Genomic DNA, 17604 nt, shown 5'->3' with positions numbered 1-17604 from the left:
GCAAGTCAATAAATGGGAAGTCTGAACTACTGTCAAAGCAGTTTCATTCTCTTTTCAAATAATCCAAAAATACCATTGCAGCATAAAACAGAGTATTCAATAAAAGAAGAAGGAGGATTAACGGCAAAAAAGCACAGCATAAGATATGAAACTTTGGAAATTATCTAGATATTGTTTGAAAAAACTCCTTTGATGGAAAGAAGATGAAGAACGGTATGGGATCCTGTCCTGCGCACCTGTAATTGATATGTTCCACATCCATTCATACCACCTAACCCTAAACACCCAAACATATTGTAGTCAGTGACCATGTGGCCTAATGGATAAGGTGGCTGACTTCTGATCAGAAGATTGAGGGTTCGAGTCCCTTCATGGTTGAGTCTTTTTCTCACAGCACCCAACTTATCTTTACATACAAACTGGAAACACACTCTTACAATACTCCTTTCACTCTCACTCATTAAGAAAGCCCAATGCAAACTGCACAATCAGTCACGTTATGCCTTCAGCATTGCTACTTTTCTGTCTTTCTGCCATACCAAAGTACCTCTTCATAAATGCCACGGATATGCAATACGTATACAACAATATGACATGGCGCAATCATTCTGAACAGAACTGTGGGTAGATTCATTGCAGGGAGTGTGTGCGTGCAGAAAGCAGAAACTATGCATGGGTAGAAGCTCTATGATTTTCTCCAGGAATAATGCAAATTGTCCCTCAGAAAAAGTATAGTACTAGAGAAGAATCATAAAGGATTGACACAATTGCTGCCTTTGCTGTTGCCCAAGTTGTGTAATCTGTCAAGGACTGGTCTCTTGCAGATTGAGGCACCTAGTTGCGATTGTGTGGTATAAATCACCCTTACAACCATTTTTGCTATAAACTTGAGATCTTTCTGATATACTATCTCACAGACTTCTTATGAATGAGGAACTCTGAAATTGTCACATTCCAATTTGTACGTCCTTAAAACTCTGCTGGTTATTCAAATGGGCAGATTGTTTTTGAAATTCCTTTCTGTCTCGAGATGTAGTTATATTGATACAGAGGCATAATTATTGAATGATATATATTGGTTTGATTGAAATATGTTCGTAGAGGTGGTGACAGGCTTTCTGTGTCTGTCTGAGAGCAAGGACCGGTTAACGTCTTTTTCCAAGAGCAGTTTGTTGTGAAAGGTATCAGACAAAGGAGTATGTATTGTGATGTGGTTCTCTGACTGCTTCTGTCCACTTGCCAAAAGTTCCAAGGTCCTATGATAGCACAAAAACTGTAAGATTGAAGTGGTGTGTGCCGGAGGTTTAAAATGGTCAGTTTAATTAAAGACAGAAAAGTGAAACGAATGACTGCAGAAATACTGTATGTGGCCATGAACTGAGATGAAAGGATGATTTTGGAACTCTGTCTTGCAGATTACCCTCAATGCCGCAATGGATAGGGCACTACTCTCAAAGACCAGGGTGTGTAAGTTTAAGTCTATCGGAGGTGCACACCCTGAACTAATACATTTTTGCTGAAACCTAATCATATTGTTTACTCTTCCTCGTAGCAGCTTCCCAGGGTGATAGTATATTGCAACAGAACCATTCCACTTCTTCACTGAAAAGAGTCATGCTGGTTACCCAAATGTGCAGCGTGTCATTTTATACAACTTTCTTTATTGAAATTAAACTTGGACTCACTTGAAATATTCTCTTTCAAAATGAATGTTTTGAGCTGCTGTGAATTTTATTTCTAGAGGTGGTGACAGGCTTTCAGGTACGTGCTTAGGTCAAGGCCCTGTTCATGTCACTTGTACAAGCTAATTCAGGGAGCAAATTAGCAAGTCAAGAAATGGGAAGTCTGAACTACTGTCAAAGCAGTTTCATTCTCTTTTCAAATAATCCAAAAATACCATTGCAGCATAAAACAGAGTATTCAATAAAAGAAGAAGGAGGATTAACGGCAAAAAAGCACATCATAAGATATGAAACTTTGGAAATTATCTAGATATTGTTTGAAAAAACTCCTTTGATGGAAAGAAGATGAAGAACGGTATGGGATCCTGTCCTGCGCACCTGTAATTGATATGTTCCACATCCATTCATACCACCTAACCCTAAACACCCAAACATATTGCAGTCAGTGACCATGTGGCCTAATGGATAAGGCGTCTGACTTCAGATCAGAAGATTGAGGGTTCGAGTCCCTTCATGGTTGAGTCTTTTTGTCACAGCACCCAACTTATCTTTACATACAAACTGGAAATACACTCTTACAATACTCATTTCACTCTCACTCATTAAGAAAGCCCAATGCAAACTGCACAATCAGTCATGTTATACCTTCAGCATTGCTACTTTTCTGTCTTTCTGCCATACCAAAGTACCTCTTCATAAATGCCACGGATATGCAATACGTATACAACAATATGTCATGGCACAATCAATCCGAACAGAACTGTGGGTAGACTCAGTGCAGGGAGTGTGTGCGTGCAGAAAGCAGAAACTATGCATGGGTAGAAGCTCTATGATTTTCTCCAGGAATAATGCAAATTGTCCCTCAGAAAAAGTATAGTACTAGAGAAGAATCATAAACGATTGACACAATTGCTGCCTTTGCTGTTGCCCCAGTTGTGTAATCTGTCAAGGACTGGTCTCTTGCAGATTGAGGCACTTAGTTGCAATTGTGTGGTAAAAATCACCCTTACAACCATTTTTGCTATAAACTTGAGATCTTTCTGAGATACTATCTCACAGACTTCTTATGAATGAGGAACTCTGAAATTGTCACATTCCAATTTGTACGTCCTTAAAACTATGCTGGTTATTCAAAAGGGCAGATTGTTTTTTAAATTCCTTTCTGTCTCGAGTTGTAGTTATATTGATACAGAGGCATAATTGTTGAATGATATATATTGGTTTGATTGAAATATGTTCGTAGAGGTGGTGATAGGCTTTCTGTGTCTGTCTGAGAGCAAGAACTGGTTAACGTCTTTTTCCAAGAGCAGTTTGTTGTGAAAGGTATCAGGCAAAGGAGTATGTATTGTGATGTGGTTCTCTGACTGCTTCTGTCCACTTGCCAAAAGTTCCAAGGCCCTATGATAGCACAAAAACGGTAAGATTGAAGTGGTGGGTGCCGGAGGTTTAAAATGGTCAGTTTAATTAAAGACAGAAAAGTGAAACGAATGACTGCAGAAATACTGTATGTAGCCATGAACTGAGATGAAAGGATGATTTTGGAACTCTGTCTTGCAGATTACCCTCAATGCCGCAATGGATAGGGCACTACTCTCACAGACCAGGGTGTGTAAGTTTAAGTCTATCGGAGGTGCACACCCTGAACTAATACATTTTTGCTGAAACCTAATCATATTGTTTACTCTTCCTCGTAGCAGCTTGCCAGGGTGATAGTATACTGCAACAGAACCATTCCACTTCTTCACTGAAAAGAGTCATGCTGGTTACCCAAATGTGCAGCGTGTCATTTTATACAACTTTCTTTATTGAAATTAAACTTGGACTCACTTGAAATATTCTCTTTCAAAATGAATGTTTTGAGCTGCTGTGAATTTTATTTCTAGAGGTGGTGACAGGCTTTCAGGTACGTGCTTAGGTCAAGGCCCTGTTCATGTCACTTGTATAAGCTAATTCAGGGAGCAAATTAGCAAGTCAAGAAATGGGAAGTCTGAACTACTGTCAAAGCAGTTTCATTCTCTTTTCAAATAATCCAAAAATACCATTGCAGCATAAAACAGAGTATTCAATAAAAGAAGAAGGAGGATTAACGGCAAAAAAGCACAGCATAAGATATGAAACTTTGGAAATTATCTAGATATTGTTTGAAAAAACTCCTTTGATGGAAAGAAGATGAAGAACGGTATGGGATCCTGTCCTGCGCACCTGTAATTGATATGTTCCACATCCATTCATACCACCTGTTAGAAATGGGGTCTTTGGTTGACAGTCAGGTTACCCCCTGTTCAAGCAAGGACCCTCACTCTAGTTAGGATAAAAGAGAATCACCCTCAGCTAACCCCTGCTTACCCCCTTGGTAGCTTGGCAGAGCAGTAGGCTTAACCTCAGAGTGCTGGGCGTAAAGTATTTGTACCAACACACACAGTAACTTAATGAAAACACTACAAAATGACACAACACCAGTTTAGAAAAATAGGAAATATTTATCTAGACAAAACAAGACCAAAACGACAAAAATCCAACATACACAAGTCAAGTTATGATTTTTTAAAGGTTTAAAATAAAAAGAGTCTTTAGGTAGTTGTAACAACACACTAGCGCTGCTAGCGTGTAAATGTACCTGGTTTGCGTAAAAAATAACCCCGCACTGGCGGTGTGCGTCGAAAGTAACCCTGCACGGCTGTGTGCGTCGAAAACAACTCGGCACGGCGGTGCGCGTTGAAAAAGCCAGCCACACGACGATCCGAAAGTCCCGCGGCGCAGGGTGCGATCTCTCAGCCTCCGTCAGCGATGCTGCGCGTCGTTTCTCCTGCTCCGGGCGTCGGTTTTTCGGTCGCGTTTCCTGCGGCGTCGTTTCTCAGCTGCGGAACCGGCGTCGCGTCGTTTTCTCAGCCGCGATCGGATTCGCGTCGATCTTTTCTCCGCACGGCGCTCGGTGCGTGTATTTTTGTCCTTAGGCTGCCAGCCTCTCCTTTCAGGGTCCCAGGAACTGGAAGGGCACCACAGAGCAGAGTAGGGGTCTCTCCAGAGACTCCAGGTGCTGGCAGGAAGAAGTCTTTGCTATCCCTGAGACTTCAACAACAGGAGGCAAGCTCTACATCAAGCCCTTGGAGATTTCTTCTTCAAGATGGAAGGCACACAAAGTCCAGTCTTTGCCCTCTTACTCTGGCAGAAGCAGCACTGCAGGAAAGCTCCACAAAGCACAGTCACAGGCAGGGCAGCACTTGTTCCTCAGCGATCAGCTCTTCTCCAGGCAGAGGTTCCCCTTGATTCCAGAAGTGTTTCTAAAGTTTGTAAGTTTGGGTGCCCTTCTTATACCCATTTTAGTCTTTGAAGTCACCTTTCTTCAAAGGGGACTCACACCTTCTTGTGAAATCCTGCCTTGCCCAGGCAAGGCCTCAGACACACACCAGGGGGCTGGAGACAGCATTGTCAGAGGCAGGCACAGTCCTTTCAGATGAGAGTGACCACTCCACCCCTCCCTCCTAGCAGAGATGGCTAATCAGGAAATGCAGATCCCACCCCAGCTCCCTTTGTGTCACTGTCTGGTGTGAGGTGAAAAACAACCCAACTGTCAAACTGACCCAGACAGGGAATCCACAAACCAGGCAGAGTCACAGAATGGTTTAAGCAAGAAAATGCTCACTTTCTAAAAGTGGCATTTCCAAACTCACAATCTCAAAATCAACTTTACTAAAAGATGTATTTTTAAATTGTGAGTTCAGGGATCCCAAACTCCACCTGTCCATCTACTCTCTAGGGGAATCTACACTTTAATCATATTTAAAGGTAGCCCCCATATTATCCTATGAGAGAGAGACAGACCTTGCAACAGTGAAAACGAAATTGGCAGTATTTCACTGTCAGGACATATAAACCACATTACTATATGTCCTACCTTATCCATACACTGCACCCTGCCCTTGGGGCTACCTAGGGCCTACCTTAGGGGTGCCTTACATGTAAGGAAAGGGAAGGTTTAGGCCTGGCAAGTGGGTACACTTGCCAAGTCGAATTTACAGTGTAAAAATACACATACAGACACTGCAGTGGCAGGTCTGAGACATGATTACAGATCTACTTATGTGGGTGGCACAACCAGTACTGCAGGCCCACTAGTAGCATTTGATTTACAGGCCCTGGCACCTCTAGTGCACCTTACTAGGGACTTACTAGTAAATCAAATATGCCAATCATGGATAAACCACTTACATACAATTTAAACAGAAGAGCATATGCACTTTAGCACTGGTTAGCAGTGGTAAAGTGCTCAGAGTTGAAAAGCCAACAGCAACATGTCAGAAAAAATTAGGAGGCAGGAGGCAAAAAAGACTGGGGATGACCCTGCATAAGCAAAAGTCCAACACGACCCCCTACCAGCCTAAAGCCAGGGGAGAACAATCAATACCTTGATGTACTTCCCTGATTGGGGCGATAGAACAGGGACCCAGGCCCACAACAGCAGGGGCATGTTCCAGTTCTACGCCTTCCTGACTCCAGTTGGATCCCTCTGTCCATACTCTCAGGGCCCACTAAGCTAACCCATGGGGAACCCTTCTCCACATCTACAGACACCATCTGTGCAACACCTAACTTTACTTTGCTCACAGATGTATTGCAATGGGCAGATAGTACCACCAGGGCCAACACAGTGGTGTTGCCCACTCCACCCCCGAGGTGTGACTCTCGTCCTCCCCCCCCCAGGGGCAACTCTGTCCACCAGGACAGCAAGCCACAGTGGCCCCAGACAACTGTCAGGGATGAGAGCCCGACCTCAGGCCTCTCTAACCACTGTGACTGTGGAGAGTGGGGGGCGGTAGCCCCAGGTGCCTGGCACCCTTTGACCACTCTCTCTTCCACCAGGTCAGGGATGACAACCTGACCCTGGTCCTCCCCTCTGGGGCTCTGTACCCTCCCTGCAGAAGCGGCACCCCCAGAGTCCAAAACTGTCAGGGTGCTTGTAGAAGCAGTCCTGCACAATTCTTCCATCAGTGCAGGGATGTTAACCTGCAACTGATCCTCCAACCTGGGGTCTGTACCTTCAGGTTGGACCAGGGCCAGGGGTGAGGCTTCCCTCCCCCTGCCCTCTCTTCTGGGGTCCTGAACCACCCAACTAGGAGCGGCCCCCCCAGAAGACAACATGGTAGGGGTACTGTTAGCAGTAGCCCCTTCCTCCAGGTCAGGGGGGACACCCTTAACCTGGCCTCCCAATCCAGGGTCTGTACCCACAGACTGGATCACTGCCTGGCAACCCAGGACTTCCTGGGGGGCATACCTACCCCCTACCAGGTCAGAGTTTACCCTCTGAACCTGGTCATCCAACCCAGGGTCACCACCCTGCGGTTGAACCACTGCCTGGCACACCAGGACTTCCTTGGGAGCACATTTACCCCCCATCAGGTCAGAGTTTACCCCCTGAACCTGATCATTCAACCCAGAGTCACCACCCTGCGGTTGAACCATTGCTTGGCACACCAGGACTTCCAGGGGAGCACACCTACCCCCTACCAGATCAGAGCTTACCCCCTGAATCTGGCAATCCAACCCAGAGTCACTACCCTGCGGTTGAACCACTGCCTGGCGCACCAGGACTTCCTTGGGAGCACACGTACTCCCCATCAGGTCAGAGTTTACCCCCTGAACCTGATCATCCAACCCAGAGTCACCATCCTGCGGTTGAATCATTGCCTGGCGCACCAGGACTTCCTGGGGGGCACACCTACCCCCCACAAGGGAAACACTTTCCCCAAGGGCCATACAAGAGTCTGGCTGGCGCAGGTCTCCTGACCTCTGCCCATCTGACAGAGTCTGGATTCCCCCCAGCCCAGAAATGGTCTCACCAAGGTCATTCCTGGGGGGCTCTGCACTCAGAGCTGACCCCTGACCCTCCAGGTTCTCCACTGGGGTCCGCAACCCCCTCTCAACCCTCTGTCTGGACTTCTGCAACCCCTCACTAGGAGTGGTACTGCCAGACACCAGAACTGGTGGGACGCTGGCTACAGCCGCCCCCCCAAGTTCTCCTGACACTGTGGGGTCTCCCTCAACAGATGGCCCTATGGTACAGGCTAGGCTCCCCTCCTGGGGTTCCCGCAGGGAACCCTCCAGGACCTGGGACCGGATCTCGGGCACCTTGGGCCTCAACCCATCCCCATTCCCTCTCCTCTGAGACTGGACATGGGGTCCCTCACCCATCCCACTACACTGGGACCTACCTGGGACACTACAATCCTTCCCTACCTCACCTGGTTGGGAACTACCTAGACCACTCCTCTCAGGAGCACCCCCAAATGCCTCTTCAGACTCTCTGGTACTCACCCAGAAGTCTGCCTCCATTGTAAGCTCCCTGGGGTCAGAGAACTCACACTCCACCTGGTGTTGGCATAGCTCTGGAAAATAAGGACTAGACATATGCTCTCCAGCAATTACATCACTCAGCCCCTCACATGAATTAACCAAAGTACCCTTCACCCAACCATCCAGTGACTCTGCTTTGACAAAGCACCCCACATCACCCTCCTGAGACTGGTGAGACAGTACCTGACTGTCCCTGACACTCAACCCACACTCTTCTGGGATGTCTTCACACTCCATAACCAGGACTTCTACTTGGGGGGAACCCCTCTCCCTGTCACTCTCAACTAGAGTCAGTAGAGTGTCCCTCCCACCAGTAGGAATATGACTCCCCATGCCAGTTCCCCAATCCACCTCAGAGACCCTGTGCATCACTGGAGCTACCTCATACCCCTGAACCTCCTGGCGTGTGTTAACTCCCTCCTTCAAGTAGGGCACCACCTCTCTGGGCATGTGTACTTCTGCAGCATCACTGGATATACAATTGTTGCTGCCACCATTCCAGCTGGACTCAGCCCTCATGACTTCCAGCTCTTTCAATTTAAGCTCGTAAGCATAAATCATTTTTTTAATCTCTAAGTCCCTCCTCCTTTCTGCCAGGGCTAAGGCTCTCTTCTCCTCGGCCCTCTTAAGCTCTTCCAGACTCCGGATTCGAGCTAGGAGCCTATCATCTCTTTCTGTTCCCTCCTCAGGGCCACTGCCCTCCTCTTTGGAGTAGTCCTCCTCCTCAGAGTAGTTATCCTCCTCAGACTCATTTGGTGGTGTTGCCTGACAACGTTTCAATTCATCCTGAAACAGGGCTGACTCAAGATCCTCCCTTCTGGATTCCTTGTTCACAGCCAGTCCCCTTTCCATGCAGAATGCTTTAAGCTGCCACTTTTTATACATAGATAGGTGCCAGAAATTGACTTCCATTTCTGCAAAGGCTTCACAACCAAAAAACAAAGTCCAAAAATATCATCAATACTTCCAGGAGGACATCAGAGAACAAAAAGCAGAATCACAAGACAAGTAGTATGTGGTCACGTAGTGGTCTGAGATCAAAACAGTAGTGTACACTTAATTACTGTATGTCAAGTACAAATACAAGTCCAATCCCGACCGCTGGTCACCAATGTTAGAAATGGGGTCTTTGGTTGACAGTCAGGTTACCCCCTGTTCAAGCAAGGACCCTCACTCTAGTTAGGATAAAAGAGAATCACCCTCAGCTAACCCCTGCTTACCCCCTTGGTAGCTTGGCAGAGCAGTAGGCTTAACCTCAGAGTGCTGGGCGTAAAGTATTTGTACCAACACACACAGTAACTTAATGAAAACACTACAAAATGACACAACACCAGTTTAGAAAAATAGGAAATATTTATCTAGACAAAACAAGACCAAAACGACAAAAATCCAACATACACAAGTCAAGTTATGATTTTTTAAAGGTTTAAAATAAAAAGAGTCTTTAGGTAATTGTAACAACACACTAGCGCTGCTAGCGTGTAAATGTACCTGGTTTGCGTCAAAAATAACCCCGCACGGGCGGTGTGCGTCGAAAGTAACCCTGCACGGCTGTGTGCGTCGAAAACAACTCGGCACGGCGGTGCGCGTTGAAAAAGCCAGCCACACGACGATCCGAAAGTCCCGCGGCGCAGGGTGCGATCTCTCAGCCTCCGTCAGCGATGCTGCGCGTCGTTTCTCCTGCTCCGGGCGTCGGTTTTTCGGTCGCGTTTCCTGCGGCGTCGTTTCTCAGCTGCGGAACCGGCGTCGCGTCGTTTTCTCAGCCGCGATCGGATTCGCGTCGATCTTTTCTCCGCACGGCGCTCGGTGCGTGTATTTTTGTCCTTAGGCTGCCAGCCTCTCCTTTCAGGGTCCCAGGAACTGGAAGGGCACCACAGAGCAGAGTAGGGGTCTCTCCAGAGACTCCAGGTGCTGGCAGGAAGAAGTCTTTGCTATCCCTGAGACTTCAACAACAGGAGGCAAGCTCTACATCAAGCCCTTGGAGATTTCTTCTTCAAGATGGAAGGCACACAAAGTCCAGTCTTTGCCCTCTTACTCTGGCAGAAGCAGCACTGCAGGAAAGCTCCACAAAGCACAGTCACAGGCAGGGCAGCACTTGTTCCTCAGCGATCAGCTCTTCTCCAGGCAGAGGTTCCCCTTGATTCCAGAAGTGTTTCTAAAGTTTGTAAGTTTGGGTGCCCTTCTTATACCCATTTTAGTCTTTGAAGTCACCTTTCTTCAAAGGGGACTCACACCTTCTTGTGAAATCCTGCCTTGCCCAGGCAAGGCCTCAGACACACACCAGGGGGCTGGAGACAGCATTGTCAGAGGCAGGCACAGTCCTTTCAGATGAGAGTGACCACTCCACCCCTCCCTCCTAGCAGAGATGGCTAATCAGGAAATGCAGATCCCACCCCAGCTCCCTTTGTGTCACTGTCTGGTGTGAGGTGAAAAACAACCCAACTGTCAAACTGACCCAGACAGGGAATCCACAAACCAGGCAGAGTCACAGAATGGTTTAAGCAAGAAAATGCTCACTTTCTAAAAGTGGCATTTCCAAACTCACAATCTCAAAATCAACTTTACTAAAAGATGTATTTTTAAATTGTGAGTTCAGGGATCCCAAACTCCACCTGTCCATCTACTCTCTAGGGGAATCTACACTTTAATCATATTTAAAGGTAGCCCCCATATTATCCTATGAGAGAGAGACAGACCTTGCAACAGTGAAAACGAAATTGGCAGTATTTCACTGTCAGGACATATAAACCACATTACTATATGTCCTACCTTATCCATACACTGCACCCTGCCCTTGGGGCTACCTAGGGCCTACCTTAGGGGTGCCTTACATGTAAGGAAAGGGAAGGTTTAGGCCTGGCAAGTGGGTACACTTGCCAAGTCGAATTTACAGTGTAAAAATACACATACAGACACTGCAGTGGCAGGTCTGAGACATGATTACAGATCTACTTATGTGGGTGGCACAACCAGTACTGCAGGCCCACTAGTAGCATTTGATTTACAGGCCCTGGCACCTCTAGTGCACCTTACTAGGGACTTACTAGTAAATCAAATATGCCAATCATGGATAAACCACTTACATACAATTTAAACAGAAGAGCATATGCACTTTAGCACTGGTTAGCAGTGGTAAAGTGCTCAGAGTTGAAAAGCCAACAGCAACATGTCAGAAAAAATTAGGAGGCAGGAGGCAAAAAAGACTGGGGATGACCCTGCATAAGCAAAAGTCCAACACCACCTAACCCTAAACACCCAAACTTATTGCAGTCAGGGACCATGTGGCCTAATGGATAAGGCGTCTGACTTCGGATCAGAAGATTGAGGGTTCGAGTCCCTTCATGGTTGAGTCTTTTTGTCACCGCACCCAACTTATCTTTACATACAAACTGGAAATACACTCTTACAATAATCATTTCACTCTCACTCTTTAAGAAAGCCCAATGCAAACTGCACAATCAGTCATGTTATACCTTCAGCATTGCTACTTTTCTGTCTTTCTGCCATACCAAAGTACCTCTTCATAAATGCCACGGATATGCAATACGTATACAACAATATGTCATGGCACAATCATTCCGAACAGAACTGTGGGTAGACTCAGTGCAGGGAGTGTGTGCGTGCAGAAAGCAGAAACTATGCATGGGTAGAAGCTCTATGATTTTCTCCAGGAATAATGCAAATTGTCCCTCAGAAAAAGTATAGTACTAGAGAAGAATCATAAAGGATTGACACAATTGCTGCCTTTGCTGTTGCCCCAGTTGTGTAATCTGTCAAGGACTGGTCTCTTGCAGATTGAGGCACCTAGTTGCGATTGTGTGGTATAAATCACCCTTACAACCATTTTTGCTATAAACTTGAGATCTTTCTGAGATACTATCTCACAGACTTCTTATGAATGAGGAACTCTGAAATTGTCACATTCCAATTTGTACGTCCTTAAAACTCTGCTGGTTATTCAAATGGGCAGATTGTTTTTTAAATTCCTTTCTGTCTCGAGTTGTAGTTATATTGATACAGAGGCATAATTATTGAATGATATATATTGGTTTGATTGAAATATGTTCGTAGAGGTGGTGATAGGCTTTCTGTGTCTGTCTGAGAGCAAGGACCGGTTAACGTCTTTTTCCAAGAGCAGTTTGTTGTGAAAGGTATCAGACAAAGGAGTATGTATTGTGATGTGGTTCTCTGACTGCTTCTGTCCACTTGCCAAAAGTTCCAAGGCCCTATGATAGCACAAAAACTGTAAGATTGAAGTGGTGTGTGCCGGAGGTTTAAAATGGTCAGTTTAATTAAAGACAGAAAAGTGAAACGAATGACTGCAGAAATACTGTATGTGGCCATGAACTGAGATGAAAGGATGATTTTGGAACTCTGTCTTGCAGATTACCCTCAATGCCGCAATGGATAGGGCACTACTCTCACAGACCAGGGTGTGTAAGTTTAAGTCTATCGGAGGTGCACACCCTGAACTAATACATTTTTGCTGAAACCTAATCATATTGTTTACTCTTCCTCGTAGCAGCTTGCCAGGGTGATAGTATATTGCAACAGAACCATTCCACTTCTTCACTGAAAAGAGTCATGCTGGTTACCCAAATGTGCAGCGTGTCATTTTATACAACTTTCTTTATTGAAATTAAACTTGGACTCACTTGAAATATTCTCTTTCAAAATGAATGTTTTGAGCTGCTGTGAATTTTATTTCTAGAGGTGGTGACAGGCTTTCAGGTACGTGCTTAGGTCAAGGCCCTGTTCATGTCACTTGTATAAGCTAATTCAGGGAGCAAATTAGCAAGTCAAGAAATGGGAAGTCTGAACTACTGTCAAAGCAGTTTCATTCTCTTTTCAAATAATCCAAAAATACCATTGCAGCATAAAACAGAGTATTCAATAAAAGAAGAAGGAGGATTAACGGCAAAAAAGCACAGCATAAGATATGAAACTTTGGAAATTATCTAGATATTGTTTGAAAAAACTCCTTTGATGGAAAGAAGATGAAGAACGGTATGGGATCCTGTCCTGCGCACCTGTAATTGATATGTTCCACATCCATTCATACCACCTAACCCTAAACACCCAAACATATTGCAGTCAGTGACCATGTGGCCTAATGGATAAGGTGTCTGACTTCGGATCAGAAGATTGAGGGTTCGAGTCCCTTCATGGTTGAGTCTTTTTCTCACTGCACCCAACTTATCTTTACATACAAACTGGAAACACACTCTTACAATACTCCTTTCACTCTCACTCATTAAGAAAGCCCAATGCAAACTGCACAATCAGTCACGTTATGCCTTCAGCATTGCTACTTTTCTGTCTTTCTGCCATACCAAAGTACCTCTTCATAAATGCCACGGATATGCAATACGTATACAACAATATGACATGGCGCAATCATTCTGAACAGAACTGTGGGTAGATTCATTGCAGGGAGTGTGTGCGTGCAGAAAGCAGAAACTATGCATGGGTAGAAGCTCTATGATTTTCTCCAGGAATAATGCAAATTGTCCCTCAGAAAAAGTATAGTACTAGAGAAGAATCATAAAGGATTGACACAATTGCTGCCTTTGCTGTTGCCCCAGTTGTGTAATCTGTCAAGGACTGGTCTCTTGCAGATTGAGGCACCTAGTTGCGATTGTGTGGTATAAATCACCCTTACAACCATTTTTGCTATAAACTTGAGATCTTTCTGATATACTATCTCACAGACTTTTTATGAATGAGGAACTCTGAAATTGTCACATTCCAATTTGTACGTCCTTAAAACTCTGCTGGTTATTCAAATGGGCAGATTGTTTTTTAAATTCCTTTCTGTCTCGAGATGTAGTTATATTGATACAGAGGCATAATTATTGAATGATATATATTGGTTTGATTGAAATATGTTCGTAGAGGTGGTGATAGGCTTTCTGTGTCTGTCTGAGAGCAAGGACCGGTTAACGTCTTTTTCCAAGAGCAGTTTGTTGTGAAAGGTATCAGACAAAGGAGTATGTATTGTGATGTGGTTCTCTGACTGCTTCTGTCCACTTGCCAAAAGTTCCAAGGTCCTATGATAGCACAAAAACTGTAAGATTGAAGTGGTGTGTGCCGGAGGTTTAAAATGGTCAGTTTAATTAAAGACAGAAAAGTGAAACGAATGACTGCAGAAATACTGTATGTGGCCATGAACTGAGATGAAAGGATGATTTTGGAACTCTGTCTTGCAGATTACCCTCAATGCCGCAATGGATAGGGCACTACTCTCACAGACCAGGGTGTGTAAGTTTAAGTCTATCGGAGGTGCACACCCTGAACTAATACATTTTTGCTGAAACCTAATCATATTGTTTACTCTTCCTCGTAGCAGCTTCCCAGGGTGATAGTATATTGCAACAGAACCATTCCACTTCTTCACTGAAAAGAGTCATGCTGGTTACCCAAATGTGCAGCGTGTCATTTTATACAACTTTCTTTATTGTAATTAAACTTGGACTCACTTGAAATATTCTCTTTCAAAATGAATGTTTTGAGCTGCTGTGAATTTTATTTCTAGAGGTGGTGACAGGCTTTCAGGTACGTGCTTAGGTCAAGGCCCTGTTCATGTCACTTGTATAAGTTAATTCAGGGAGCAAATTAGCAAGTCAAGAAATGGGAAGTCTGAACTACTGTCAAAGCAGTTTCATTCTCTTTTCAAATAATCCAAAAATACCATTGCAGCATAAAACAGAGTATTCAATAAAAGAAGAAGGAGGATTAACGGCAAAAAAGCACATCATAAGATATGAAACTTTGGAAATTATCTAGATATTGTTTGAAAAAACTCCTTTGATGGAAAGAAGATGAAGAACGGTATGGGATCCTGTCCTGCGCACCTGTAATTGATATGTTCCACATCCATTCATACCACCTAACACTAAACACGCAAACATATTGCAGTCAGTGACCATGTGGCCTAATGGATAAGGCGTCTGACTTCGGATCAGAAAATTGAGGGTTCGAGTCCCTTCATGGTTGAGTCTTTTTGTCACAGCACCCAACTTATATTTACATATAAACTGGAAATACACTCTTACAATAATCATTTCACTCTCACTCATTAAGAAAGCCCAATGCAAACTGCACAATCAGTCATGTTATACCTTCAGCATTGCTACTTTTCTGTCTTTCTGCCATACCAAAGTACCTCTTCATAAATGCCACGGATATGCAATACGTATACAACAATATGTCATGGCACAATCATTCAGAACAGAACTGTGGGTAGACTCAGTGCAGGGAGTGTGTGCGTGCAGAAAGCAGAAACTATGCATGGGTAGAAGCTCTATGATTTTCTCCAGGAATAATGCAAATTGTCCCTCAGAAAAAGTATAGTACTAGAGAAGAATCATAAAGGATTGACACAATTGCTGCCTTTGCTGTTGCCCCAGTTGTGTAATCTGTCAAGGACTGGTCTCTTGCAGATTGAGGCACCTAGTTGCGATTGTGTGGTATAAATCACCCTTACAACCATTTTTGCTATAAACTTGAGATCTTTCTGATATACTATCTCACAGACTTCTTATGAATGAGGAACTCTGAAATTGTCACATTCCAATTTGTACGTCCTTAAAACTCTGCTGGTTATTCAAATGGGCAGATTGTTTTTTAAATTCCTTTCTGTCTCGAGATGTAGTTATATTGATACAGAGGCATAATTATTGAATGATATATATTGGTTTGATTGAAATATGTTCGTAGAGGTGGTGATAGGCTTTCTGTGTCTGTCTGAGAGCAAGGACCGGTTAACGTCTTTTTCCAAGAGCAGTTTGTTGTGAAAGGTATCAGACAGAGGAGTATGTATTGTGATGTGGTTCTCTGACTGCTTCTGTCCACTTGCCAAAAGTTCCAAGGTCATATGATAGCACAAAAACTGTAAGATTGAAGTGGTGTGTGCCGGAGGTTTAAAATGGTCAGTTTAATTAAAGACAGAAAAGTGAAACGAATGACTGCAGAAATACTGTATGTGGCCATGAACTGAGATGAAAGGATGATTTTGGAACTCTGTCTTGCAGATTACCCTCAATGCCGCAATGGATAGGGCACTACTCTCACAGACCAGGGTGTGTAAGTTTAAGTCTATCGGAGGTGCACACCCTGAACTAATACATTTTTGCTGAAACCTAATCATATTGTTTACTCTTCCTCGTAGCAGCTTGCCAGGGTGATAGTATATTGCAACAGAACGATTCCACTTCTTCACTGAAAAGAGTCATGCTGGTTACCCAAATGTGCAGCGTGTCATTTTATACAGCTTTCTTTATTGAAATTAAACTTGGACTCACTTGAAATATTCTCTTTCAAAATGAATGTTTTGAGCTGCTGTGAATTTTATTTCCAGAGGTGGTGACAGCCTTTCAGGTACGTGCTTAGGTCAAGGCCCTGTTCATGTCACTTCTATAAGCTAATTCAGGGAGAAAATTAGCAAGTCAATAAATGGGAAGTCTGGACTACTGTCAAAGCAGTTTCATTCTCTTTTCAAATAATCCAAAAATACCATTGCAGCATAAAACAGAGTATTCAATAAAAGAAGAAGGAGGATTAACGGCAAAAAAGCACATCATAAGATATGAAACTTTGGAAATTATCTAGATATTGTTTGAAAAAACTCCTTTGATGGAAAGAAGATGAAGAACGGTATGGGATCCTGTCCTGCGCACCTGTAATTGATATGTTCCACATCCATTCATACCACCTAACCCTAAACACCCAAACTTATTGCAGTCAGTGACCATGTGGCCTAATGGATAAGGCGTCTGACTTCGGGTCAGAAGATTGAGGGTTCGAGTCCCTTCATGGTTGAGTCTTTTTCTCACAGCACCCAACTTATCTTTACATACAAACTGGAAACGCACTCTTACAATACTCCTTTCACTCTCACTAATTAAGAAAGCCCAATGCAAACTGCACAATCAGTCACGTTATACCTTCAGCATTGCTACTTTTCTGTCTTTCTGCCATACCAAAGTACCTCTTCATAAATGCCACGGATATGCAATACGTATACAACAATATGTCATGGCACAATCATTCCGAACAGAACTGTGGGTAGACTCAGTGCAGGGAGTGTGTGCGTGCAGAAAGCAGAAACTATGCATGGGTAGAAGCTCTATGATTTTCTCCAGGAATAATGCAAATTGTCCCTCAGAAAAAGTATAGTACTAGAGAAGAATCATAAAGGATTGACACAATTGCTGCCTTTGCTGTTGCCCCAGTTGTGTAATCTGTCAAGGACTGGTCTCTTGCAGATTGAGGCCCCTAGTTGCGATTGTGTGGTATAAATCACCCTTACAACCATTTTTGCTATAAACTTGAGATCTTTCTGAGATACTATCTCACAGACTTCTTATGAATGAGGAACTCTGAAATTGTCACATTCCAATTTGTACGTCCTTAAAACTCTGCTGGTTATTCAAATGGGCAGATTGTTTTTTAAATTCCTTTCTGTCTCGAGTTGTAGTTATATTGATACAGAGGCATAATTATTGAATGATATATATTGGTTTGATTGAAATATGTTCGTAGAGGTGGTGATAGGCTTTCTGTGTCTGTC

At 44.0% G+C, this 17604-nt stretch overlaps 4 non-coding genes across 4 annotated transcripts; all 4 read left to right on the top strand.

Annotated features, from left to right (window-relative positions):
- Positions 1 to 11308: 11308 nt before the first annotated feature.
- TRNAR-UCG (transfer RNA arginine (anticodon UCG)) lies at positions 11309 to 11381 on the top strand. Its single transcript has one exon. It is a non-coding gene; the product is annotated as a tRNA-Arg (tRNA).
- A 1751-nt stretch (positions 11382 to 13132) lies between these two features.
- TRNAR-UCG (transfer RNA arginine (anticodon UCG)) lies at positions 13133 to 13205 on the top strand. The gene has a single exon. It is a non-coding gene; the product is annotated as a tRNA-Arg (tRNA).
- A 1751-nt stretch (positions 13206 to 14956) lies between these two features.
- Positions 14957 to 15029, top strand: TRNAR-UCG (transfer RNA arginine (anticodon UCG)). The gene has a single exon. It is a non-coding gene; the product is annotated as a tRNA-Arg (tRNA).
- A 1751-nt stretch (positions 15030 to 16780) lies between these two features.
- Positions 16781 to 16853, top strand: TRNAR-UCG (transfer RNA arginine (anticodon UCG)). The gene has a single exon. It is a non-coding gene; the product is annotated as a tRNA-Arg (tRNA).
- Positions 16854 to 17604: the final 751 nt, after the last annotated feature.

The sequence above is a fragment of the Pleurodeles waltl genome, chromosome 4_1 (assembly GCF_031143425.1).
Source record: "Pleurodeles waltl isolate 20211129_DDA chromosome 4_1, aPleWal1.hap1.20221129, whole genome shotgun sequence".
NCBI classification, from domain to species: Eukaryota; Metazoa; Chordata; class Amphibia; order Caudata; family Salamandridae; genus Pleurodeles; species Pleurodeles waltl.
Note: the sequence above shows the minus strand (reverse complement) of the source record. Positions and strands in the feature narration are given on the sequence as shown.